Source organism: Mesocricetus auratus, unplaced genomic scaffold, assembly GCF_017639785.1.
Source record: "Mesocricetus auratus isolate SY011 unplaced genomic scaffold, BCM_Maur_2.0 Super-Scaffold_4256, whole genome shotgun sequence".
Lineage (NCBI taxonomy): Eukaryota > Metazoa > Chordata > Mammalia > Rodentia > Cricetidae > Mesocricetus > Mesocricetus auratus.
The window spans coordinates 102,226,884-102,253,830 of record NW_024429182.1 but is presented as its reverse complement, the minus strand read 5'-3'; positions in this window follow the sequence as shown (position 1 = coordinate 102,253,830).

Sequence of the window (26,947 nt, the reverse complement as noted above, 5' to 3'; positions counted from 1 at the left end):
GGTCAAGGTCATGACAGAGGAACCCACAGAGACAGCTGACCTGAGCTAATGGGAACACATGGATCAACAGTTAGGGAGCCTGCATGGGATCAACCTAGACCCTCTGCATGTGTGTGACAGTTGTATAGCTTGGTCTGTCTGTAAAGCTCCAAGCACTGAGATCAGGACCTGTCCCTGGCACTTAACTGACTTGGGAACATGTTGCCCATGATGGATTACCTTGCCTAGCCTTTATACAGGGAGAAGAGCTTGGTCCTACCTCAACTTGATGTGCCATGCTATGTTCTAGCCCGTGGGAGGCCTGCCTCTTTCTGAAGGGGATGAGGATGGATGGATGGGGAGTGGGGAGATGGGCTGGAGGGTGAGAGGATAGGAGGGAGGGGAAACTGTGGTCATTATGTAAAGTATGCTAATTTAAAAAAAGGAAAAAATAGTTTTGGCAGGATAAGAGAAAAGGCACAAAACACAATTTTACAAAACCTAAAAAGAGCCACCAGGGCTAGTTTGTGCCAGAAGCCAGACTGAGTGCTGCTCTCAGTGGAAGGAAGAGAGGTGGGTCTTCCACAGGGAGACGCAGTACCACAGGAATGGGAAACATACAACCAGAGCAGGGAACACGAGCATCCCTGGGAACAGTAAAAGTCTAAGGGGTCGTCTTAGCTCCAGTCATCTAAGCAACCCTAGCAATAACGCAAGGCTCTTTAGTGAGACTTTGGGGTTCAGAGAACGTGGGGTCATGTGGATGAGAGGTGAGGTATAGCTAGAAGTCCTGCAGCATCCTGAGGTCCCTGAAATCATGAATCTTCCCACCTTGACACTGTTCCCATCCGCCCCTTCACTGACCCTGCCCATCGGCTCTGTAACTTGGCTTCTTCTTAGCCATCATTTCCCCTCCACTTCATCTTGCTGGGCTCACTAGTAACCCTGCAATCTCCTCTGTACCTAGCCTTTGGGTTTCCACTGACATCACCTCACCCTTTGAGTGGTAACTAGTTCATATTAACAAGTTAACTCTACATCAGATCCCACCTTGAATCCCTAATACATGTGGATCAGCTACTTTTGATCCTTGCAACCAGCACTCCCAAGAGGACAGAGCCATTCACACTGCACAGGACTTTGGAAAACCAACACGGTCCCCTGAATCTCGTATAAAGCAGGTATGGCCTATAGGAAAGTTTCATGTTGACCCACCATGACCGACTTCAATCTGCAGAGGACAGGGACTCAGAGTCAGACTGCATTAGTAATCCCCAAAGTAAAACAGGCATTTTCAAATGCAGATGCTGGAACCATTACTTGAGATTCAGAAGGCATTAGCCATGGAAGGTTGTTCCAGAGACGACCTCAGCAGAGTGCTTCTGGGTCTCACCCAAAGGCTATAGCTCTCTGATGTGCCTGCAGTGAACCCTTCTGTTTTGAAGGGACAAACTGTGACTTTCCCAATGGTTCCTGGAACTGAGTGTCCAGAGTTGAAGGCCAGGAAAGCCCAACCCAAGTGAGGCTGGAATGACTACAGAAGCAGGATCACAAGGAGGGGATCTAGCTACAAGCTGCTTCTGCTCCCAAACACTAGGTTGATTGGAGGGTTGATTTCAAGAAGGCCCTTGTAATAAATTGTTCCTGGTAAGTCGCTCACAGGAGAGGGCCTGCTGCTGCTGGCTCTCTCAGCACAGAGGGCATAACTGTGGATTTAGAAGGCAGGCAGAGCAGATGGGCAGCCTCAGCATCTCAAGGATGGCAGCCAGTTTGGGTTTGTGCTGCCATTTGATCTATTTTTTCCTCCTGATGTTCATATTTTGTGATCTGTGAAGGAGCATGGGATCTGAGAAAGAGCACTAGGCCAGAGGACCAGGCTAGGATCCAGAATGCCAACATAGCTGTTCCTCACAAAACTCTGCCTTTAATCTGCAGAGTGATCACATTAGTTACATGTCCTGGTGCTCTTGCTGGGACAGCTCACTGTTCACTGAGGCTATTAAACCAGCAGCAACCCAGTGTCATGCTCCAAGGGCCATGTTGTACACACGGCACTGTGCCTGCACAGACTTGGAAGTGTTACATCTCAGGCATGCAGTGATGCCTATGGAAGACCTACGAGAGAAAGGGACGCCTCAGCAGAAGGCTGAAAGGTAAGTAAAGGAAGAGTCTGCAGGGCAAAAGACCCAGATGGCATTGCCTCCCCATTTGTTCAATCAGATGAGTCGGGGCATAGGTATACACAGACCCACATCAATAGATCAACAACACACCAGGGTGAGCAAGGGCAACACCAGGTATCCTGAGATGCTGGGCATGCGCCAGATCACTAGTCTGACTCCATCCATCTCAGATACTTTAACAAAATACTTTACAATGTAGGAATGTATTTCTTTCAACTCTGGAAACTGAGACATTCAAAGTCAAAGCACCATGAGAATGGTGTCTGGTAAGGAGTCTTTCTGTAGTCAGTACCTTCTCACAGTATCTGTACGTGATGGGAAAAGCCAAGCAGCTTCTGGGAACCTTTTATAAGGGCATTAATCTCATTTGTTAGACTCTAATCTCATGACTTAAGCAGTTTCCAAATGTCCTATCTCCTAACATCACCTTGGAGGTTAAGACTTCCACATGTGAAAATGGGAAATACATAAATTCTAGCCAGAGTGAGGACTCTAAATGTCATCCTCAATTGTTTGTCCATTGCTTGGGGACCATCCTTTGGATCCATAAGAAATAAGTTGTAAGAAATTTCTGAGCTTTCCTCTGCTGTATAATAGGGGATAATACGGAATCCTGGATTAGATACCTTACCACACAAGCATAAAGAGTTACATGTGCTACACATGCCTGCAATCCTAGTGTTGGGAAGGTGGACACAAGAGGACTCCTGGAACCACCAAACAGACTCTTGTATGAATCCATGAGCTCCAGCCTCGGTGAGAAACACTGTATCAAAAACTAAGGGGAAAACTAAGGGGTTCAGGAGATTGTTAGAGACACCTGGCATTGAAAACTGGCTGCTATATATGTGCTTGTGCACAGGTGCCCTTTCTCTCCCCCCTCCCCTCTCTCTCTCTCTCTCTCTCTCTCTCTCTCTCTCTCTCTCTCTCTCTCTCTGTCTCTCTCTCTCTGTCTCTCTCTCTCCTCTCGCTCTCTCTCTCTCAAATACATACACACAACTGAAATATAAAAAATACTATATATAAAAGAGCACATTTTCAGGGTTATGAATATCATTCATTACTTTATCAATAAGCATATGGTGTGTCCTGTGCATGCCAGAGATAAATAAGATATTATCATTATTACTCTAGGGTAGAGGCAACCATGGGGAGACCTGAGGAGTAATAAATCAATAAATTCAGGGCAAATCAAGCTCAGATAAGGAGCAAGAAGAAGAAAATTGGTGGTTATTATTAGGGCAAGTGTTGTGCTCCATACTTTGGGGAATGTTATACTATTGGATCTTTTCAGAAGCCCTCTGTGGTAAAAATAAAAGATGGGCATACCACAATCTCCCATCTCAGTGGAGTAAAGAAAATCCACAGGAGAAGGAATCACTGGCCCCTGGCTCTGGGCCAGGTTTACATACTTAGCCAGCCAAGGCTGGGAAAATGGGCCATTTCAAAAGTCCAGCCTGGTTCGTTCCTCTCATTGTGTGCATTTGCCTTCCTGCTCCTTAAAGAGAATACTGATTCGCTGCTCCTGGGGTTCTGCAGTGAGAGCTTGATTTGCAGGAGCCACAAGGAACTCCTTGACTATGCTTTTGAGGACAAGTGTTCAGGGGTGAAGGCAGCTTCATGCTGAGATACCTGTTGGGGAAATAATTCATGCACAGAAAGGAGATGAATTTCTTTTGAAATCAGGATTTTGTTTAATGGAATATTCATCACATTTGAGGCCATGTTTTGCATTCTTTTCCTGTATTGCTACAAATCCTTTGTGAAGCACAATTGGACTTCAGGAACCAGGGCTTCCATTTTAAGCAATATTCATTTATTAGTTTGTTGTTAATGACGATGACCAAAGCCTTTTGCACTCATCCACTTGGTCATTCAAGCGTTCACTTAACTAATGTTTACTGAGCATCTAGCATGAATAAAGCACTGTTGTAGTTCTTCGGTGCTGAGACAGCAGCTGTCTTCGATTTATAGAGGGAAAGATTTATGTTGGCTCATGGTCTCGGAGGTTTTAGTTCTTGATTGGCTCTATGTTCAAAAACTGGGAGACAGATCATCATGAAGAAAGGGCACGGCAGAAAAAAGATCAGCATTCCACAGTGGCTAATAGAAAAACAAGGAAAGAGGTAGTAGTTGTTCACAAAATATTCCCTAAGAGTCACACCCTCCCTCCAGTTAGACACCACTTTGGAAATTTCCCAGAGTCAAGCCTTCAATGTGTTTTATGTTCAAACTACAACAGGTCCTGTGGGTAGGTTTTAGCATGTGGTAATCAGCAAGACAGACAGAGTCACCTGCTTAAAAGGAACATAAAGTCCACAGAAAGGAGGCTTAAACAAAAAGGAATATTAGGATGTGATCTTAATTAGTATGTTGCTTATGATTATAGGAATATATTACTAGTTACATAAATATTGAAAAGCGATGTAAGAAGGGAGAGTTTGTTTGGATTCATGGTTTGGAGGTACAGTCCATCATTACAGGGAAGACAAGGAAGTCCAAGGCTGCTTGTTCACATCTGGGTGTGTTAGGGATGCTAGCACTCAGCTGACACCCTCCTTTTCCCCCTTGCATTTTGCCTGAGTCCCAGTCCCTCAGAATGGAGCCACTCACATTTGAAATGAGTCTTCTCTCCACCCTTAAACACCTCCTGGAAAACCTTCAGAGACACCAGCAAAGTGTGCCTCATTAACGTCCCAAGAGTTTCTTAATAACTGGAGAGGTGACTATTGAAATCACCCATCACAACAAGAGGCATACATTATTATTGGCATGGCACAAAGGTCCAGTATACTCTGAGGATAGAGTACATGGAGACCTAACCGAATTAACATTTTAGGGATGCTTTCTTTGGGGACTTTTACTTTTCTGCTAAGCTCTGAAGGATGAGCAAATGTGGATTGGATGAGGGTGTTGAACTAAGTCGTGGTAGAGATCAGTATGTCAGGAGGTCCCCAGGAGCAAAGGGGCTTCCACTGATATGAAAGGCAACAGCCAGTATGAATGTTGCATAATCAAGAAGCTGGAAAACAAACAACCCAAATGAAAAGAAAGCACTGTTACTGGCACTAAGTAAGCAAGATGGGAAAAGTAGGAGCTCAGTGAGAGGCAGCCAAGTCCCTGTGGGCAGCTTGATTACAAACAGGCCTAGCTAGTATCCCACACTTAATTCCAGCAGCTTTTCAAAGCATAGCTTCACAGTCACCTCCATCGACTCTGGAAGATGATACATCACAGTCTTAGAGACTCACTATACATGGTAGGATATCCATAGCACTGGGTAGTTTCACAGATGGGATATATGTTTATCCTGATATTCCCAAGCCCTAAAGACTACAAAATATACAAGGTGCTGGCACTTATAAAAACCCAGTTTAAGGAACTGTGGTTTAGGACACTAAGTTCTTCAGACTTTGGTGGAATTCTGTGACATTTACTAGCTTTGGACAAATTGTTCCACTTCTTCAAACCTCAGGGTTCTCGTCTCCAACATAGCAATTCCTAGAGTTGACTTAGATGTTTTCTATGACGATTAAATATAAAGCATGTGTAAATTCTTTGTGTCAGTGTCTGGTATTACAAAATAGTTAAGTAACAATAGATATTAATCAACACCATTTCTTGCAAAAAACAGACTAGATTGTGCTGTGGGTCATACTTCTCACCATAAACTAGTATGCAAAGAGTCTTGTCCAGAAATAAAATCAAATACCTACAGTATAAAGAATCCATTATGTTCTGGTGCAATATGGGCAGAAAGATTCTCATTGAATTATATCATGATGAGGGTTATGAACCCAAAGAATAGGGAGAATATGCTGTAGTTCTAGAGTGAATAAAACATAACAGACAAAGAACTTGGAATCAAAAGTAACCTTCATTTTATCAAGAATAAGACCAACAGTTATATGCAGTTATATGACAAAGGAGAGTTGCTTTCAATATCCTGAAAAAAAAGAATCATTTCCAAACTACAGATTTATACTCAGCTAAACTAGCACAGGAGTCTGAAAAATTAGATGAGAAATGCAAAAAAAAATTAAAGTAAATGTTTCGAATATAGCTTTCTTAGGAAACTGTCTTGAAAAATAAATCTTATCACAGGAAGCCTTGGCTGCAGAAAGTGGAGAAGCAAAGAAAATAACATCCCAGGATGGTGGTCAAATGATGATCTTTTTATCACCTACAGAATATCTCCATTTCAGACTGGAACAGAAGGGCATGCTATTATACAGGGACAGTCTCCAGGGGAAATGGAATTGACATGTGGAGGTTTTAAAAGAGTTGCTGATAGGTGAGAGTTGGAGATCTTGGAACATGTGAGGAAAATTAAAGATATATTGAAGGGTACAAATGAGAAGTAACATTATTACTACTCTTCGAGGGCAGGAAAGCAAGGTGTAATGCAATGGAGGAGATACTCTCGACTATGAATAGTATCTACCCAATCACAACAAACATATCCATTGTTTGGGGGTCAAATGTAATAGGATATGATCTTTGCATGAAAGGGAACCAATGAGAGAAACAGAGAGAGAAAGAGATACACAGAGAAAAACAGAAGGGGAGAAAGAGAGAAAAGATTGAAAAGAGAGAGAGAAATGCTAGTGTTCATCTGGTCTTGGAAGTCGTATATAAAGTGAATAAATCAAGGCAGCCACTTTCATCTAGGAATGTAGCACAGTGGTAGAGCGCTATGCCCAACAACTCACAAAGTCCTGACTTCAATCTCCAGCACTGCCAAAGGGGTAAGGGAAAAAAAAGAAAAAGAAAGCACAATATTATAAACATATTATTTAACAATTTGGAGGTTGTCTTAGTTTGGGTTTTTATTGCTGTGAAAAGACATCATAACCACAGCACTCTTATAAGGTAACACTTAATTGGGGTTAGAAGGATTCAGGCATTATGCTGGCCTGCCCCTGTCACCTGGCAGAATGCACTCAGGCAGTGCCCTGGTCAGCCCCCTTTAAAAGAAAGACCTCTGGTCACTTCTACTCTCTTTCCCCCTCTCTTTCCTGCTGTTCCCTTGGGGCAGACAGGACTTTTCCCTTCTCCCTCTTCTCTTCTGTCCTCTCTCTGTATCTCTGTGTCTCTTTAGCTCTCCCCCTCTTTCTAATAAAACTCACTTTGTTCCCCACATTGGTCACCCTCACCTGCCATGGAGTCTGCCAAGGTCCCCCTCTCACTTTATCATAATAGGGGTGGCTTACAGTTTTGGCGGTTTAGTCCATTATCATCAAGATGGATTGGTGGTGTGCAGGCAGACATGGTGCTGAAGCTAAAAGTGCTGCATCTTTCAGGCAACAGGAAGTTAACTGACTGTCAAACTGAGGGAAACTTGAGCAGGACCTCAAAGCCCTCCCTCAACAGTCACATACTGTCTCCAACAAGGCCACGCCTCATAATAGTGCCACTTCCTTTGGGGACCATCTTCTTTCAATTCACCATAGAGATTAATATCAGTAGCCACATTCAGAAGAAACAAAGTAAGGCTAGAGATTGTTTGCTTTTTTATGCTGTTTTAATCATAGGTTTAAACACATGCTTACCCATGTGTTTATCTATGTGGAGTACACATGCCACAGTGATTGTTTACTTCCACCACGTGGGATCTGGGGATCAAATTCAAATCATCAGGATTGGTGGCAAGTGCACTTATCCACTGAGCTGTCTTACTAGCCCAGGCTTAGTGTTTTCTAGGATAGTATTCTACACTGTTTGAAGCTATGTACCTATTAGTTTGAGAAAAATGTCAAATGCCCTTAAAAGAATCAAAACTATGGATACATAACAACCAAAGCTACAATTGTGTAAAATTGTGTGTATGAGTGGCCCAGACTTAAATGCACACAAGATCCTGAGATCACATAGATAAAATCTGGGTGAACTGGTAGAAGCCATTGTTTATGAGCCATGAGCCACAATCAGTTGGATCCTGACAACTTCTATAGAATGAGGATAAAACAGCTCACCTCACCTGGGACTGTTATGGAGATAATATGAAAGAATACATATAAAGTCCTTAGCACAGGTTTATACTCAGCGTAAGCAGTAATAAAGGGCTGACTCTAAGGAAGTGGGGGAGGCCCAGCCTTGGTGAATTGTGAGAGTAAGTGCCATTGACACAAGCTCCCAAGCAGTGTTGCTTCCAGCAGGCTGTCCTCTTAGTGGTCATCCACTTAAAGGGACTTTGTCAAGGTTGACAGGCTCAATTTAATATACATTAAAGAGAATTTAGCCTGTTTCCTCTTGTCCAAGCAAACTGTCAGTGTGGGAGAGAGGGTGAGTTTTACTGCAAGGTTAGGAGACATGTTCAAGGAAGACAGTCCCATGGTCCAGCACCTCCCTAATGGTCCCATTTTGTTTTCGCAGTGTCTGAGCTCTCCTTGGAAAAAGCAATTGCAGCCCCATTTTTGTCACTGAAGGCCTGATCCTGGCAGGTAAAAATTATTCTCTCGGTGTAATCAGGCTCTTCCAGGTCTACTGCATGGCCCCATTTTCTGAGTACTCAGGGTGACTAACAGGGCATTCAAGCCTCAAGGAGCTCTACTCCCTGTGAATTTTATGAGGTCACCTTTACAAGGGTTAGAAGAATGGGGAAGCAGAGAGAGGAAATGCATGCATAGCTAGTAAGTCGTACTGTGAACATTCAGAGACAGATTAGCTCAACTCCAAGTCCTGCGTGGGTCTCCAAAAGATCACGCTGTGGGGCCTTCCAGTGTGGTGCAAAGCTCCACAGACAAGGAGAAAGAACACTGGGTAGATTCCAATGTTCCCACTTCCTGGTTCTGTAAACTTGAACTAGATCTTGATTCCCCTGACTCTCAGTTTTGCCATCTATAAAGACAGGATAATTGCTGAGTTGACCCTTGCCTTGTTGAGCTCATGGTCAGAATCACCAAAGTGGATCTGTGTGTAGAGAAGCTGATCTAGGAGCAGTGATACCTACCAGTGAAAAGACCAGTGACAGCAAGTCTTCCCCTAACCATGTCATAGTTTAGGTATGTCTTCCCCACACCAGAAGAACCAGGTCCTTCCGAACTACTGACTGTAGCACAGTGGGGCTCTGTTTGAGGCTATTGGCTTTGATGGACACCTCACTGCTCACTTCTCTCTAGCTATACCATTCCCTGTCTGTGTCCCCATTTCCTAAGGCCACCCCCTAATTTACAGAGTTGATTCCAGATCCTTTTTTCTCTCTATTTCATGACCAACTCTACATAGCCTCTGTATTTAATCAGTGCCCACTACTGTAAGTTAGGCATTTTCCCTCTAGCCACCAGACTAGAGAATGGGAACATGGCCAGCAACCCTAAGCTGGGTCAATGTTCCTTCATCTTCCCTTGGTTCCCTGTTACCCTTCAAAGCTTCACAACTGGACCTCAATAGCTCTTTACAGCATTCCACTTATAATTACCCTGAAGGGCTGTCTCATTGCCTGAGTCTTTTATTTTGCCATTGAAGTAAAACCCTTGTGGCCAGTTCTTGATCAAAGATTGTTGAAAGAGAGGAAGAAGACAGAAAACTGCAGGATAATTCCTGGAGGTTGGAAGAGATGGGGGTAAAAGAACATGAAATCTGGGGAGTTTGAGAAGCCAGAGCCAAAGGCAAGGATACTATGAGGAAACAAGCAAGCAGCACTTTTGCCTTGCATGGCAACCTTGCTCCTTGGATTTTTGAAGATTGGGCATGACCCTGGGACATCACACAATTGTTCCTGCCTTGTTCCCAGCCCAGGAATCTGCTCCCATGCAATCACTCCCGCAAACAGTGCCCTCTCATCTTCACTGTCCTCATCTGTGATACAGGAGAGCCACCACTTTCCAGGCAGGGCCATCAAATTTTTCCAGGCATCCAGAGCAGAGGGTATAAGATCCAACATGGATTAGGTGCAGATTAAAGGTCACTAAGAGAGTGATTAGTTCTGAGGGTCAGGGACACAGAGCTTTCATAGCCTCTTGCCTTCAATCCTGCCCACCCTGCCACAGGGGAGTGCCACGATTCAAACTGTTTCTCTCAGGAGCGAGGCTTTGCCCTCCTGCCTTCTCTCCTCTTATGCTTAACTTCTTTTCATTAATCTTGTGGCAGTTGTTCAGGAAGCATTTTTTTAAAGAAAATCAATCAGGCTTCCAGATTAGCACTTGAAAGCAGTTGAAAATTCATAAGCCAAACCATCAGAGGAAGTGACAGCCTCCCCAGGGGCTGAGTGAGTTTCCAGTGTCTGTGTCTCATCACTGTGGACTCACATAGATGCTGGGGAGGGGGATGTGGTTACCCCAGCACAGCCACAGTGGATGTGACATCAGTAACTCCATGTCCACTCGGTCCACCCCATCCTCCAGGGAACCCTTCAAACTCCTAACTCCTGGGTACAATTAAGTACATTAAATCAGCTTCTATAATTGAGTTCAGTTCAATTTCTCACTTCAGACTCAGAAAATTATGTGTAAGGAAAGATTCATATGCCTTCCTAATCAGCCAGAGTTGACAGGAGGAAGGAGAAAAGAAAGAAAGGAAACTTTGGATCACTCAGCCATGAACCAAATGCCAGCAATGGTGCCAATCTAATTACTAGGTTACTGTAGACTTCTGGTATTTTCAAAAAAGGCACCCTAGGCCTGAGAGTCTCCGCATTCCAGAAGTCAGTGACTCCTCCCTTTCGCCTTCATGACTTCTACCCAGACTGCTCGGAGACCAAGCTCGGAGGAGGCTGGCACCTGTGTGAGCAGCATGCCCTGACATTCACTGGTGACATCTCTAATTATCATTTGTGATACAGTTCTCTCCATGGGATACCATGTGACTTATGATCATGAGTTCCTGTTCTCCTCTTTCTTCTCTCAATGGGAGTCATTTAATATATTCAGGAAGGACAAGGGAGATGACTCAGCCAGTAGACTGCTAACCTTAGACTCAAATGACCCGGCCATATCATTACCACTCCAGAAAGCTATGGCTTCCAATTGTATTTAAACAATGGGAAACACCAACAGAAACAGAAGAATGGAGAAAACAGGAAGGGAGGTCAGATATTTATTCCCTGGATTCCTCTCTACAGGGACACTTAAGCTGCTTCTGTCTTTTGGTTGAAGATCACAGTTTTTCTCAAAGTCATTTCTATATGACCCACCCTTTTTGGCTCCAAGAATTATCCTTGACCACATCTATTTGGAGAGGTCATAACAACTCCACTAGTGCTGACCCTGTGTCACTGCAGTGTTTTTGCCTTGTGTGTTTGGGCATCTTATCCCCTTCCTGCCCACAGTGAAAGGTCCCTTTACTAAACCTTGGTAATAGTAGCTAGTTCAAGTTCACTGGCAAGCTCCCATTGGAGCTTTATGTTTCCTTCTCTTAGTTCCACCTTTCGCTAGGCTGCTCTTGACTGAATATCCATGATGCTGGAGGTAGAAACATCCCCTACAGCTCTCTTAGTTTCAGAACTGTTAAGAGAAAATTAAACCCCCATTTCCAGGAGTATCATCACAGCTTCCATCTCCTCTCATTGATTAATGTGTGCCATGCACCATTCCCTGAGCCTCTCTGTGACCAGAAGAAGTCTGTCTGCTAGAGGCTGGGACAACATGCTCTGAGTGAAACAAATAGTTCTCCTGGCAGGGGATGTAGTAAGGAAACATTGGGGGGAAACACAGGAGATATATATTTTTAAAAATCTAAGTCAAAGTCATTCCCTCAGGTCATTCAGTTAAACAGTTATCTGACTTCATGTTCTAAGACATGACCAAGGAAGACCTCAGCATCTTCACAGAAGGCAGCAAAGTGGGAGACACTGGGTTGAAGTAACAAACATGGGCAGAATATAACAAGAAGTCAAGTTTATTAGATGAGCTGAGACCTCTGGGAGCTAGGAGAGCAGTGAGTTGCAGTGGCAAACATGGAAGAAAGCAATGAATATGCCACAGAAGGCAAGGGGATCCATCAGGGAATGAGTCAGCCTCACTGATGTAGGGGGAGTTCAGCTTTAAGACACAGAATACTTGCTTCATGGGCATTAATCAGAATAATATATAGGGTACTATATAACACCCCTACATGTGTTGGGATTACATAGATTCTTATGTGACCCCCATCCCCATCAAAGCATGATTCATTCAGCACTAGTGTTTAGAGAGGAATTTGTATAGAGAAGTGATGAATGAGTTTCACACAGGGTGTTGTCATTACCTGTTCTATCACATACTGGCACCCTGACTTCCACCCAGTGTACCCCGAGAGTCTCTGAAGTAAAGACTACAGTGTACAGATCACCACTGTTAACACAGAACACACCTGAGAAATAAGGAAATATAATATATGAACATGAGAGGAAGATAGTGTATGCGGTACTAAGGGAGTAGGAAGGAAGTCATGGTAGATGGACACGATCTACCTATTTATCTATATCTCTGTATATTGTACTATGCATACAATATATATTGTATAAATGTGTAGACCTTTCAGAAAATAAAAATTATGTTTTTAAATTAAATGATATTTAGAATGACTGAGAGAATATGTGAATGAAAATGAACAAATCAATGATCTCTAGTTCCTTCATTAAAATGCTACACAGTTCTACAAATCCTAACACATAGATGGTCTGTGTGAGCGACCAACGGATATGGAGAAGAAAAAGAAGAAGATTCCATGGCTCTCAGACTATTACCCCCTGCCAGACACCATCTTTTGCCAGACTTCAAATACAGGGTTCTTCTGATTTCATTGTTGGTAGAGCCAAAAGCTTGGGGCCTCTAGGCAAACTTACAGAACCAAGGACTCAAATGAGGTCCATCCAGAATATTCCTAACTTCAAAAGTAAAAATGGTTCCTTTTCTTCTCTATTTAGCTCATATTACCCTCTTGCTTTTTATTTATAATTACATGATCATTATGAAAAATTGCAAAAACCAAGCAAATTTCACTCCCACTGAGAGTTCAGCCACTGTTGACATATTAGTACGTTTCTTCCCAGGATGTTTCCTAAGCATTTATACTTTTTACATAATGTTATTGGTATTTTTCCTAAAAATTTGTTCTGCTTGATTTTGCTTAACATTGCACCATGAGCATCGAACCATGCCATGAAAATGCCTTCATAAACATCAGCTTAAATTGCTATGGAGTGTTCTATGCTAGACAGATGAGTCAGGATTTACATAACCAATCCCAGATCAGTCATTTAGGTTATTTGCAGCATTCATTATTATAGTAAGTAGCCCAATGATGGACATACTTGTTGTAGAAAGCCATATCTGTATTTCTGATCTGGTCCTGAGGACAGAAGAAGAGGAAAATTAGTGGGTCAAAGGACAAATGGACAGTTCTCAGGATGTTACTATGCAAGAGTGGATGATGCCCTAAGGTGGACTCCACCAAAGAGTCAGGGGACGCTGTTTCTCTACAGCAGCCACTTTGATTCATCTCTCCCCTTGGCTTTGCTAATATACCTTGTCACCATTTTAAGCCTTCCAATTTGTTTTAGCCTCTTAGCAATAGAAATCTGCATCCAGAAAGTTAGCTATCACTCCAAGCTTAGTATAAGATACAAGGAGAGATGGAAGAAGGGATGGATGGATGGATGGATGGAGATAGAGAAACAGAAAGAGATAGAAAGGAAAGATGGAGAGAGAGAGAGAGAGAGAGAGAGAGAGAGAGAGAGAGAGAGAGAGAGAGAGAGAGAGAGCATATTCAAAGGATTCCCATAGCAGCACATGGCTATACACATAGGAAATAGTCTGACCAGGCTGGTGAGATGACTGAACAGCTAAAAATGCTTGCTATGCAAGCCTGAAAACCTGAGTTTTAGTTCCAGAATGTAACATGCAAAGAAAGAATCAGCTCCTGAGAGTTGTCTTCTGCCCTCCACTCTACATATATGCTGTCGCATGTGACCACCTGTAACAACTCCCCCCCTCTCTCCCCTACTCTCTCCTTCCTTTCTTCCCCCCTAGCTCCATGTTTCTCTCTCATATGTACACAATAGTAATGAGTGTTAAACTATAACAGAAAAGAAGGAATCTGGCAGTTACATCAACAAACAGTGCTAGAAAAACTGAACATCAACATGGAGAAGAATGAAAGTAAATTCAGATATCTAAGCCAACACCAACATCAATTAAAAAGACATCAGGAATCTAAAGTTTGGAGCTCGTAGAGGAAAACCAAGATGTGGCAGGAGCAAGAACTTTCTGAGAAGGTATCCACTAGCACAGGAAATAATTCCAAGAGTTGGTAAATGTGATTGTGTCAGATTTGAAAGCTCCTGAATAGCAAGGGAAACAACCATGATTGTGAAAATACAGCTTCAGAGAGGGACTAAATCTTTTCCAGCTATGTACCAGACAAGGGATTAATGTTGAAAACAATGGTTCTCAACTTTTCTAAGGCTGTAACCCTTTAATAAAGTGCCTCGTATTGTGGTGAGCCTCAACTATAAAATGACTTCATTACTACTTCATAACTTAGGATTTTGCCACTGCTATGAATTGTAATGGGAAGATCTGACATGCAGGATATCTTATGTGTGAACCATAAGTTAAGAACCACTGGTCAAGATCATAAAGAACTTCAATAATCAAACACCAAGCATCCAATCAATAAATGGATAATGAACTAATATTCCTCAAAAGAAGAAATACAATAGGTCAATAAATATTGAAAACTATTCAGCAATGGTTTTGGTTTTGGTTTTTCAAGACAAGGTTTCTCTGTGCAGCCCTGGCTGCACTGGAACTCACTCTGTAGACCAGGCTGGTCTTGAACTCACTGAGATCTGCCTGCCTCTGCCTCCTAAGTGCTGGGATTAGGGTGTACACTACCACTATCTGTCTGTAGTCAACATTCTTAAACCATTACATAAATGCAGATAAAAGTGCATTGAGAATCTATATCACCTCTATCAGAATGGCTATCATAGAAATGCTGGTGATAATATGGGAAACAGGATTCCTATTCACTACTGGCAGGAACATAAATTTTGTAGCTGATAGAGAAATCAGTATGGAGGTGTCCCACAAAACTAAAAATAGAGCTGCCATGTGATCTAGACCTCTCTCCCAAAGGAAGAACCCCAAGTTGATATGCCACAGAGACACTTGCTTATCCATGCTTATTGCTATATTGTTCACTAGCTAAAACCTGGAACCAGCTTGGCTGTCCATCAACAGATGAATGAATAAAGAAAATGTGGTGCATATACACAATGGAATTTTAATCTACCATAAAAAGTCATGACATTTCTAGAGGAATGAATGACAGTGGAGTCATCATTCTGAACAAAATAAACATTGCATGTTTTCTCCCATTCAGATTCAGAATCTAGATTGAAATCCATGTGTGTGTGTGTGCAAGTGTGTGAGTGCTCACGTGAGTGTGTGTGCGTGCATGCGTGTGTGTGTGTGTGTGTGTGTGTGGTGTGTGTGTGTGTGGTGTGTGTGTGTGTGTGTATGTGTGTTGAGAGTAAAAAGAAGGACAAAGATTTAGGAGGATGAAGACAAAGGGAAGTCACTGGGATCCTTGTGCCTTGAAAGCAGGAGGGACTATTTGGTGGATCAGCAAGATGGAACAGGGCATGAGAAAGGGCAGAAGTGAGAGGTATGAATAAGAGCAAAGAATATTAGCATATATGTATGAACATATTTAATCAAATCCACTACTTTGTATACTAACAAAACTAATTGAAAGTATTTTTTAAGATATAGCATAGACAGTGAGGAATACTGGCCTCTAGACAGGGAGGCCAACATGACTTCCTACTGGGTAAGAATCAGGGGAAAAATCCCCTAAGACATAGAATATGATTAAATAAACCACCCAAGGGCTTGGATAAGGTATCTCTATGATGCATGACAGAGTTCACATTCAAGCATAAGCCTGCAAAGGTGAACTTCAAAAATTATCTTTGACTCCAAGATGAGTCTGCACCTCACAGCCAAGAGTCAGAGAGAAGAAGGTGGGCTGCTGGAGTCACAGAATGATATAAAGCACCCCATTCAGTAAGAAAAACTGGAGAAATGTATTCAAGGCTAACTGGGGTTTGGGGAAGAGACAAGGTGGAAAAAGACTCCCATGAAGTGTTCTGTATACTGTAAAAGTCTGCCTGTGGACATGATCTTGAGGGTGGATAGGGAAATTTGTATCAAATGTTGAAAATGGTAAAGAGAGAATCACAGGTCTCTTTGAGACCATATGACACATGGAAATTAGCTACATGGGGCTCTCTGTCAGTATTATAGATGAAAAATAATGACATCTCCAAGTCATATTGTGAAGTGTCTTTATCTAGGAGCCATGTTGAATCTCAGTTCTAGTCTGATGCCTTTTCTACATTTATTCGGTAAAAGTACTCCCACAGTACAGCCTGCTGGAGGTATTTTCTCAACAAAGTTTCCCTCTTCCCATATGACGTCACCTTGTGTCATATTTACCAAAGCATACCCCAAACAGTCAGTCCTCTTTCAAGGGGCACTCTCAATGGGCATGGGTGTTTAAAGCCAGTAACTGACACTCTGTGTCCATTTAGTTTCTATTTTAGTCTTTCCATCTTTGAACTGGACCGGTTACCACTTTGTCTCTATGCTTCTTGGGAGTCATTTTGAGGGTGGCTGACATAATGTATGTGAAAGCTATTTGTGAATGCCAAAACACTCCTAAACACAAGTCAGGCATGTGTTTGAATTATGAAGTTCTTGGAGGGTCGTGAGCTTCTGTTGAGTATTGAATGGATGGGCTGAGGCACCCATAGTGCCTGACTCTCCCAGGTCATTTGTACTGTCAATAAATAAAGGTAGAGCTGGTGTATTGCTCAGTTCCAAGAGTGCTTACCTAACATGTATGAGATCTTGGGTTGAGCCCCACCACCAAATACACGGTTCATGGTACCACACACACTCACTCTGTAGCCAAGGATGATCTTGAACTCCTAGTCCCCGGCCTCTTCCTCTCAAGTGTTGGGTTTTGCCGGTGTATGCCACCACACTCAGTTTTATGCTGGTCTGAGCATCACACCCAGGACCTCATGCATGTCAGGCAAGCATTCTACCAACTTAGCTACATCTTCAGCTTCAAAACCTTTTATTTCTCTCCTGATGTTTGCTACCCTGTGATGGCACTGTGGTGAATTCCATTCCCCTTAAGTGTTAGGAAACAAAAATCTGAAAATTCCTGATCCTGGTTTGCAATTTCAGACTCACACCTGTCTCATCCCTTCCCCGTGCTCATTCCTCAGAGTCTAGAAAGCCTTGGGATAAGTAACTTGTCACAGAGATAGGCAGAAGCAGGAATGTCCAAAACTTAAAGGAGATGGAGAAAGCAGGTCTCTCTCACCGGCCTGGTGCTGCTGTGAACATCTCGTGCTAAGCACGGTGTCCTCTGCATGGCAGGTTTTCAAACACTGAGACTGTCTTAAGTGTACATGAGAGTTCTTCAGAGGGTCTGTCAGACACAGCTCTCAGATGAGGGAGAAACAGAGCTCATGCCTTGGCCAGACACTAGCAGGCAATAGCATTCACAGCTCCCATCCAAAGCACTCTACCCTGTGGCATCGTTTAGCCAGTCCTCACTCCTAGCAGCCAGTGTTACTGCTGAGGGAAAAGGGTGACCCTAGAGTGGCTACTGTGCAGAGTGGACTCCATTCCCCCGACTCCCCTGTCAGGAGGGTTCACATACACTCCAGGATGCTCTCTTTCTCAGCTCTACTCTCTCTCTCTCTCTCTCTCTCTCTCTCTCTCTCTCTCTCTCTCTCTCTCTCTGTCTCTCTCTGTTATCTGCCCCCTACCCCCCTCAAACAGGGCAGAATTGGTCATTTAATGGAAAAGGAGAAGCCTGTTTCCACTTCTCAGTGGCATCCCTAGTCTTCCACTCCACTCATGGACTAAGGTTGTGATTCAAGCTGAAGGAATGCCTCTGTATACTTAGACTGTTCAGACAACTTGGAGTTGAGAGATTTGGTCAGGCTAAGATGTGTGGATTCTGAGCATTTTCCTTAGAATGTGGTATTGCTTGCCCCTCTGTTCCTAGCTCTGGGTTCTTGTAGGTAATTTCCCCTCTCATTCCAATTATCCAAGCATGTATCCATGGTCTTCCTTCTGCCCCGATCTTCACAAGTGGAAAAGGACCTGATGTGCAGTACTAATCTAGGGGCCTTCTGATTTTGACAAACCCAGAAAAGGCACTCATTGGAGCTGAAGCAGGCCAGAGAGCTTTGCTGGCCTGTTCCCTTTGAGAACACCTGAAAGAGAAAGTCTTTGGAGAATCTGTGACGTGTAAGAAGTGTTAACCAGCTGAGTGATAGAGTGGACCATGTTTTATTGCAGTGTCTTATATGTAATGAATCCACTCTGCACCTGAAGCTCTGGAGAGAATTTGTGGTGAAGGGCTGAATTGCCTGTCAATGACTTGAATGCCATTTGGAACCAAGGCACTGAAATGGGGATTGAGTTTCAGGCCCTTTACATTATCTTTCATAAAGCAAACTCTGGAGTGTTGTTATTCTCATGTCTGTTTCTAAGGTGTGTCAACTGGGCCAAAAAGGGGTTAGGAGGATTTTAAAAAGTATGATAACAAAGAGTTCACAGACTCTAATTCTAACATCAACATCTTCTCTTTAGGGGTTGGGGAGATAGTTGGTAAAGTGCTTGCTGTGTGAGCATGAACAGCTGGGTATTATTCCTGGAACCCATGTAAAAAAGCTGGACAAGGCAGTGTGCTCCTGTCACCTCTATGCTGTGGAGACAAAGACAAGAGAGCTTGTTTGCCAACCTGTCCACTCAACTGGCAAGTTTCAGGGTCATTGATAGACTTTCTCAAAAAATTTGTACATGTAGGATGTTAGAAGAAAAGAGTTAATTGAGGAGGCTGTCAGTGTGCCCTTCACAAGCACAAACACACACACACAAAAAAAAAATCTTGATTTAGACAATGCTACTGCTACATTGAGGAGAAAAGTGTGGCATGAGTTATAAATTATTTCAATTTCATAGCTTCTAAAGTTGTGCTAAAGCAGTCTGCACCCTCAGAAACCATTTGTGTAAGTAGAATTGTGGGAAACCCTGAAGCTCAGCCTGAAGTGAGGTTAGTAGCCTTCAAGTGGCTGCCCCCTCTTTCTGCCCATAGCTGTTCATAAACAGAGCTGAGACAGGCGAGTCATAGTTAAATCGGCCAGGGCTCTGCATCTGTCAGGACCGCCCAGAGGCCTCTTAAAGAGAGACAAAAAGTCATGCTTCAGAAAAAGTGGAATCTCAATCCCACTTCTAAACACAGGTGCCCAGAGAGTGGCACTGAGTCTGGACTTGACTGGAACACCACAAGGATGAATCGGCAGCTTTGCAAGAAAACAAAGCAAGCGTGATCTCCACAGGGCATCAGGGCTGTGAGGAGCCACTGAAAGCTGAGGCTCCTTCCTAGAACACCATTACTAGATGCTGCGTTAATGTCCCTCAGGCTGCAGGGGCCAGAATACTCCTGTGGCTTAGTCTGAACAGGCCCTCTGGACTGGAAAACATGTTATGGGAGCTGTGTATCTTCTCTCCATGCTGAGAAACTCCCAACTCCTGTGGCTTCATTCCCTGCTTCATTTTTTTCTGAATTCATTTCTAGTTCAAATATATTTAAAAAAACTATAACACATAACACATTTACACAGCAAAATATATGTGTGTATATACTCCAGTAACTGATTACTGTTTCTTATAATTTCTATTTTTGTTCATATTCTTTTTTCTTGCATTTGCTGTATCAGGAAATTCATTTCATCTCATTTGATCCTGCAATAGCCTCAAGCATCAGGACTTTCAGCCCTAATTTGTAGATGGAGGAAAGAGAGACCCCAGGGCACTGGGACCACTCTCGGGCTAATGCTATAATGGAGACTTGGTTGGGCTACAGCAACCTTGTGTATGGAAATACCTCAAAGTTAATGCATCTACATCCAACAGTAGAGTTGAGGTGGCAGACACCACAAGACTAGGACATTTTTTGAAGTCTTTTAAGTCCTTGTTCTGTGAAGTTAAATGGCGATGCAGAGCATTTCCATGGGCCCAGCACTATCATCACCACCAAAGGGAGAAAACTGTAGCAAAGGAACAAGGTCTCAAGAGAAAGCATATTGACAACTCTGCCCCACTCCTCACCATCACTAAGAGCGAGGGAAAACAGCAATACAACAATAAGCCTATAAGGGAGCAGGGCACCATGATATGCCATCATCCATGATGCACTGAGTCTCCATGGCAGCACACACATGTACACACATTAAAAACTCAGAGCTGTGTTGTTAGCTGCCTTTACATGTATGTTTTGGAGAGGAAAAATGACTTGCCCAAGATCTCATATTGAATAGCAGGGATAGATGTGTCATCCGTGGCTGTTCATTCTGTCATTGTTTTGTCTGTTACAGCTAGTTCTGATCACAGTGCCATCTCACTGAGAACCCTCCACCATCTCAGAAAAATCTCTAACTCTTCCATCATCCCTGACTACATCTGCATCCTGCCATTTCCCTTGACTCCACTTGTGGCATTTTACTGTTTGGTCCCCAGTTGATGGTGCTGCTTGGGGACATTCTAGAACTTCTAGGACAAAGAGGTTTACTGAAAGAGGTGTGTCATTGGGGTGGATTTTGATATTCTATTTCATCACTCCACTTCCAGTTTGCTCTTCCTGCTTCCTGTATGTGTAGCAGAAGTGACCTTTCCATCTTCCTGCTTCCTGTATGTGTAGCAGAAGTGACCTCTCCGCTCCTGCTCCTTGCTATACCCTTTACTGTGATGGACTCTTATTCCTCTGGAACCAGAATCCAAAATCTATTTCTTTTGTCTATGAAATAAAGTCAGGGTACGTTATCACAGCAGCAGAAATGTAGCTGGTGCACTGTCTAATTCAGCTTCTAGAACTTGTTGGCAATACGTGTGCAGTCTGCACCTTGGGATGCTTTCCTACGTTATGACTTCTGTCTCCTGGTCTTCTGCATAGTGTGATCCTCAACATTCCCAATGTTTCTGGGCTGTCCAGGACACTATATGCCCTCCTGGCCTATTTCTTCCCTCCCCTTCAGTTGTAAGAGCTGCTGTGTTTTTGGAGGATTCTCCCCTCCCCAATACTTGATTTGAACTGTAGATGTCTTTTACTCAGTGACATTTTGAAAACATATTCTGTGTATCTACGTCCTCTTTCCCTAATATTCTTCCATAGTTAAATGTCCTAACAGTGCCCCTTCCCAAGTGCCTTCTGTTTGTAAAAGACAAAAGATTCATATGCTGTGAGGAGAAACCAGAGTGATTTTTCACATTTAAAGTAGACATTTCATCTCCTTTCAACAGGACACAGGACACGCCCTTCATCCTCGTTATTCTTCAGCATATGTTATACAGCATTTATGCAGAAAGAAAAAGGATATTCTAGGTGTTGGAGCCAATGTGGAACCAGGTTTACTGAGCTGTATGTAGCATTACTATTTCATTTTAATCTCTGCACATTTTAATTAAATAATCTTACCATCTTCAGTGGTTTGAGCTTCTGGAAAGAGTTATATATAAAAGTCACAACATTTTTTGGGCTCTTCCAAGTGTCTCATGACCATCTTGAATTTTCTAGACTCCAGATGATTTCCTGCCTTGTGAAGGTCAGAACTGCAATCTCAATTCCCCTCTTCAAGAAAATTAAAATAATTGGTGTTTCCCATCTCATCTGCTCTTCAGCATCTCTGTTGTTGTGCCAGTTGCTGAACAAACATGCCACCTAAAATAGTCACATCTTCACCATTTTCCATCTGCTTTATTGGTTTCTTTAAATAAAATATTGCTGTGATGGATAATACCATATAATTGTAAATGTGCTCATCACAGTTCACTGCTTCAAGTGGCATCCCAAAGTACTCTGATGGGAAACGCAGGCTTGAATGACTCTCTGAAGTGCCATGAAGTCACTTGGATATGGTCCATAGTCCACCTCTCAGCCATGACAAATGCCAGTACCCACACCCCATTGTCTATTAGAACTGGCACTGTCCAAGGACTGAACTAATAGGGCATAGAGCAACAAACTCTGGGCACTTTCCATTATACCACAGCCATCTAACTAAGATGGACAGGTTAGTGAAGTAGATAGTTAACAGAGCTAAATATGAATGGAAAAAAGACAAAAGGTAAGTGACAAATAGTGGATTAGTCACAGGTCTCCTTGCTGTTGTCAAATACCTGACCAGTGCACTTACATTAGGAAGGACTAACTCTGGCTCAGTTTGACAGTACCAGCCAACATGACTGAGAAGCCCTAGGGACAGGAGCTTGTGGAAGCTGATAACAAAGTCAGGAAAGAGAGAGAGAGAGATGAAGACAGGCACTCAGCTTGATTTTCCCTTTTCATTCAGAATAATACCACAACCTATGAAACAGTGCTCCCTCCAGTTAGGACCCCAGCCTATGAAACAATGCTCCCTACAGTTAGTATCCCAGCCTATGAAACAGCGCTCCCTCCAATTAGGGTGGGTTTTCCCACTTCAATTACCCTGATCAACAAACTCCTCAGACATGCCCAGAAATCTGTCTTCTAGGTGATTCTAGTTCCTGGTAAGATGGCTATATTAGATATCACAGGCAATTAGATGGTTTGGTAGAAAAGTAGAAAGGATAAATAATGAAAGAAAGATGAAAGAATCTGTGGGATTTATAATAGTTTATATTTCAGCTGTGGAATTTAACTGAGTCTTTGGGTTGGGTGTGGTAGAACATACATATAATTTTAACATTTGAGAGGCTAAGGCAATTGAATCAAGGGTTTGAGGCCAAAGTAATGAGTTCCAGGTTAGCCTGAGCAACAGTGCAGTCTTTTGTCAATAAATAAATAAAATAAATAAGCCAGTTGTTAATATAACAGAAAATCACGAGTACTCACTATGCCCCTACCTAATATGTGACCATGCTGCAAGTCAATTTACTCTTCACAAAGATCATGGTTACTTCCATATAAATATAGATACAAAATTTCACATGTAGAACACAGCATGTATAGTTTCTAGTCACATACAGTTCTGTCATCAGGGTCATATACCTGGATTCACCCTTTGCCACAAGATAGCACTGATGTTTAATCAAAATCAATGAACATGCACTGAGGCTTCATACTATTGGCATTAGAAATTTGGGGCTGAGTAGAAAATATTACAAACCCTCAAAGATTTTATACTGTCAGTGTAAAGAAAAAAAGGAATATTGAAAACTTGCCAGTTAGATGGTACAAGTTTCAAGAGAAGCCTTGAAAACTGGCCTTATGAAAGTAATCAGAAGCCAACCTTGATGCCTACTTTTCAGGGAGAACTTTCTGTCCTTCCTACCTGCCATTTTCCAAGCCCCTGCCAAGAGGTCCCCATCCTCTGGGTGCATCTCTCAGAATGAGACCTTCGTGTCTTAATGAAGAAGAAAAAACATATAGACAGGTTCTGCCCCTCCAGTTCCAACTGTCACTAGGAGAAAAAGGTTAACCTACAAAGACCAGAGGGTTCTGAAGTCTTCCTTGATCACATGGGGATCACTGTGCCTATGCATTAATGGCCTCCACATTCAGCCTCCTCCACTCTAATGGTAACGTGTAAGAAAAATAAGATCATACAGATATTTATTTTTTCCATCTTGTCAGTCTTTTTTTAATATCAGAGTTTTTGTTTCTAACACAAATATGACTTTGTGAAATATGCCACATTAAAATCAATAGTCAGTAAATTGACTGTTATTCTGTAATGATGTGTTGCTAACATTTTTAAAGAATGGAAAAATTGATCATGTAATCCCAATTAGTTGATGATAATTTCCACATTATTAAATGAGATAAAATTAAAGGCACAATCATCTCAAAGCATATGCTGCCAGATGTCATTTGTCCCAGCCTTAATTCATGGATCATGTGCTCACAAAATGGTAGTCTGAGTCATTTCTCAAAATATGAGCTCTAGACATCATGATGGTGCCACTCCTCACTTGTCTGTATTCCCTGTAAATCCTTCAAAGCACTGGAACCTTTCCAGACCAGCATTGTGCAAGGCCCCAGACTACCACCACTACCAGCAGCAGCAGCAGCACCACTACCAGCAGCCCAGCGCTTCCTGTGAAACGCCTCAAAAATGCAAATTCTTGAGCAACCGAACCAGACTGATGATTTAGAGATAAGGCCAGGAATCTGTGTTTTGAACATGGGAGGTGCTGGTGTGGCTAGTGTTTGAGAGCCCCTGACATATCATGATTAGGCCTTAGGATAGAGTTCTGTTCTAACCAGGAACATTTATAGAAGCTACTGAGGCAAGTCTAAAACTGGGCATTGAAGGAATGCTCACATAAATGCATAAAACAACACATCCTTAGGGAACCATAGTCCAGAAAATTATAGAGATGCCTAACTAAACTAACAGACAGCATAGTGGAGCCTTGTGATACTGGACCAGAGCTGACCTTGAATTATCTCTGGGGATTTTAAAAACTATGTATCCCAAGTGACAGATTCAGAAGTTTGGGATAGATTCCAGTTGTCTCTCCTTACTTGAGAACAAGACGTCATGACAAAGAGCACCAGTCTGAAGCAAGACTGTGTTGTGCCCTGTGTCAACTCTGTGTCCTTGGGTATCTGGACTCCCTGGTCCTGCTCCATGACATAATGATGTAGTCATGGGTAATTTACTTCAGTTCTCTGCACCTCAGTCTTCCTGTCTAGAGAATAGGGGTGCTCTGTAAATTTAGTTTTAAGATTAAGTTGGTGACATGTGTATGCGACTTGGAACAGTAATATAACATAGATAGGTTTGTGGTGATAATGATGATGATAGCCTCAAATTAAAAGTAAAATAATGACACTTAGACTACAACATTAGATAGACAATATTAGATAATAAAATGCAAGGATAAGAAATGTTTCAGTTCCTACCTAAGGGTTTATTACACATTATTTTTCCTCCTATGTGTATACACTATCCTCTGGAAAATTGCTGTAAAGAGGAATGGTTGATCAAGGAGTTTCAAGCTTGTTCAAGGAGTTTCAGGTATCCCAATATCCCCCCCATTGACATGGTCTAACAACTCTCTCCACCACTATGTAATACTCCTCAGCCTCCCCATGGCTTTTGACTTCCAGATGAGCTTGGTGTGCTCTATCTCCTGAGCTTTGGGGATTCAATTCCAAGCATTTCATTTTGAAGAAATCATCTACATGTGCTTCTCCAAAGCACTGTGCATGTGAATTCCCTAGAAATCTTGATAGAAAACAGATTCTGACTCAGTAATCACTAGATGGATCTTGAGGATCCACGGTTAAAATGAGCTTCCAAATGTTGCTAGTTTCCAGTACACACACTGCTTATCAGAGTCCCACAGTGCCCTCAAAATATCCACAAGTAACATCTACATATCCTCAGACTATTCTCATTATTCTAGATTTTAGTTGCAAGCTTCTAAAGACAAATAGCACCCTAGAAGAATCCCTGAATTGAGACACAGACATTCAAACCCAGGTTTCAAATTATGCATTGCCTTTCCATAAGCCCAGTGACCTTAAGAAAAGTGTTTGTGAGAGTTCTCCTTGACAGGGTGTTATGAAAGCCAAATAAGATACTTACATAAGAACACTGAAGAACAGTAGTCATAACACAAAATAAAGATCATTGTCTAGCTTACTGCATGCTATGCCTATTAACAACCTACTTCATTATTAGCCCCTAGAACCAGAGGGCCAGCGCATAAACTCCCCTTTCTTCCTTTCTCACATTATAGTCTTTCTTGGATTTGAAAATTTCTGAGTAAGGAGACTCTACCAAGAAAGCAGAAGAGGGTATATCGTAAAGGGATCAGTCAACTCTACTTCCATAGCTCAGATCTGTCCTACTAACTGCTTTTTTTAATTTAAATTTAAATTTAAGGTTGCTTCACATGTCAATTCCAGGTCCCTTTCCCTTTTCCTCCCTTCCTCCCGTGCCCTCCCACCAACCCTCCCCAATATCCCCTCATTTCCCCAGGGAGAGTGAGGCCCTCCATGGGGGTGTCCATAGTCTGTCATTTCATCCAGGGCAGGGCCTAGACCCTCCCCTAAGAGTTCAGAGTGAGAGTGCATGTCTCATTGTTGGATGGGAGTCCAAAGTCCATTTGTATACCCGGGACAAATACTGATCTACTACCCAAGGCTCAATAGATTACCTAGGCCTCCTCACTGACACCCACATTCAGGGGGTCTTGATCAGTTCCATGCTGGATTCCCAGGCATCAGTTTGGGATTCAAGAGCTAACACTTGTCAGGTCAGCTGTTTCTTTGGGTTAAACCAACCCAGTCTTAACCCCTTTGGCCATCAGTCCTCCCTCTCTGTCACTGGATTTCTTGAGTTCAGTTAAGTGCTTTGCTGTGCATCCATCAGCCACTGAATGAAGGTTCTGTTTCCCCCCCCAGACTCTCTGGCCATGGGATTGTAGGCTGGCTCTCCCCAGATCTATGTCTAAAATCCATATATGAGAGAGTACATACCATGTTTGTCTTTTTGTGACTGGGTTGCCTTGCTCAGGATGGTTTCTTCTAGTGCCATCCATTTGCCTGCAAATTTCAGGATTCCACTGTCTTTTTCTGCTGAATAGTACCCCATTGTGTAAATGTACCACATTTTCTCTATCTACTCTTCGGTTGAGGGGCATCTAGGTTGCTTCCAAGTTCTGGCTATTACAAATAATGCTGCTATGAACATAGTGGAACAGAATACTTATATGAATGGGCATCTTTTGGATATATGCTGGAGTTGCTGGGTCTTGGGGTAGGTTTATTTCCAT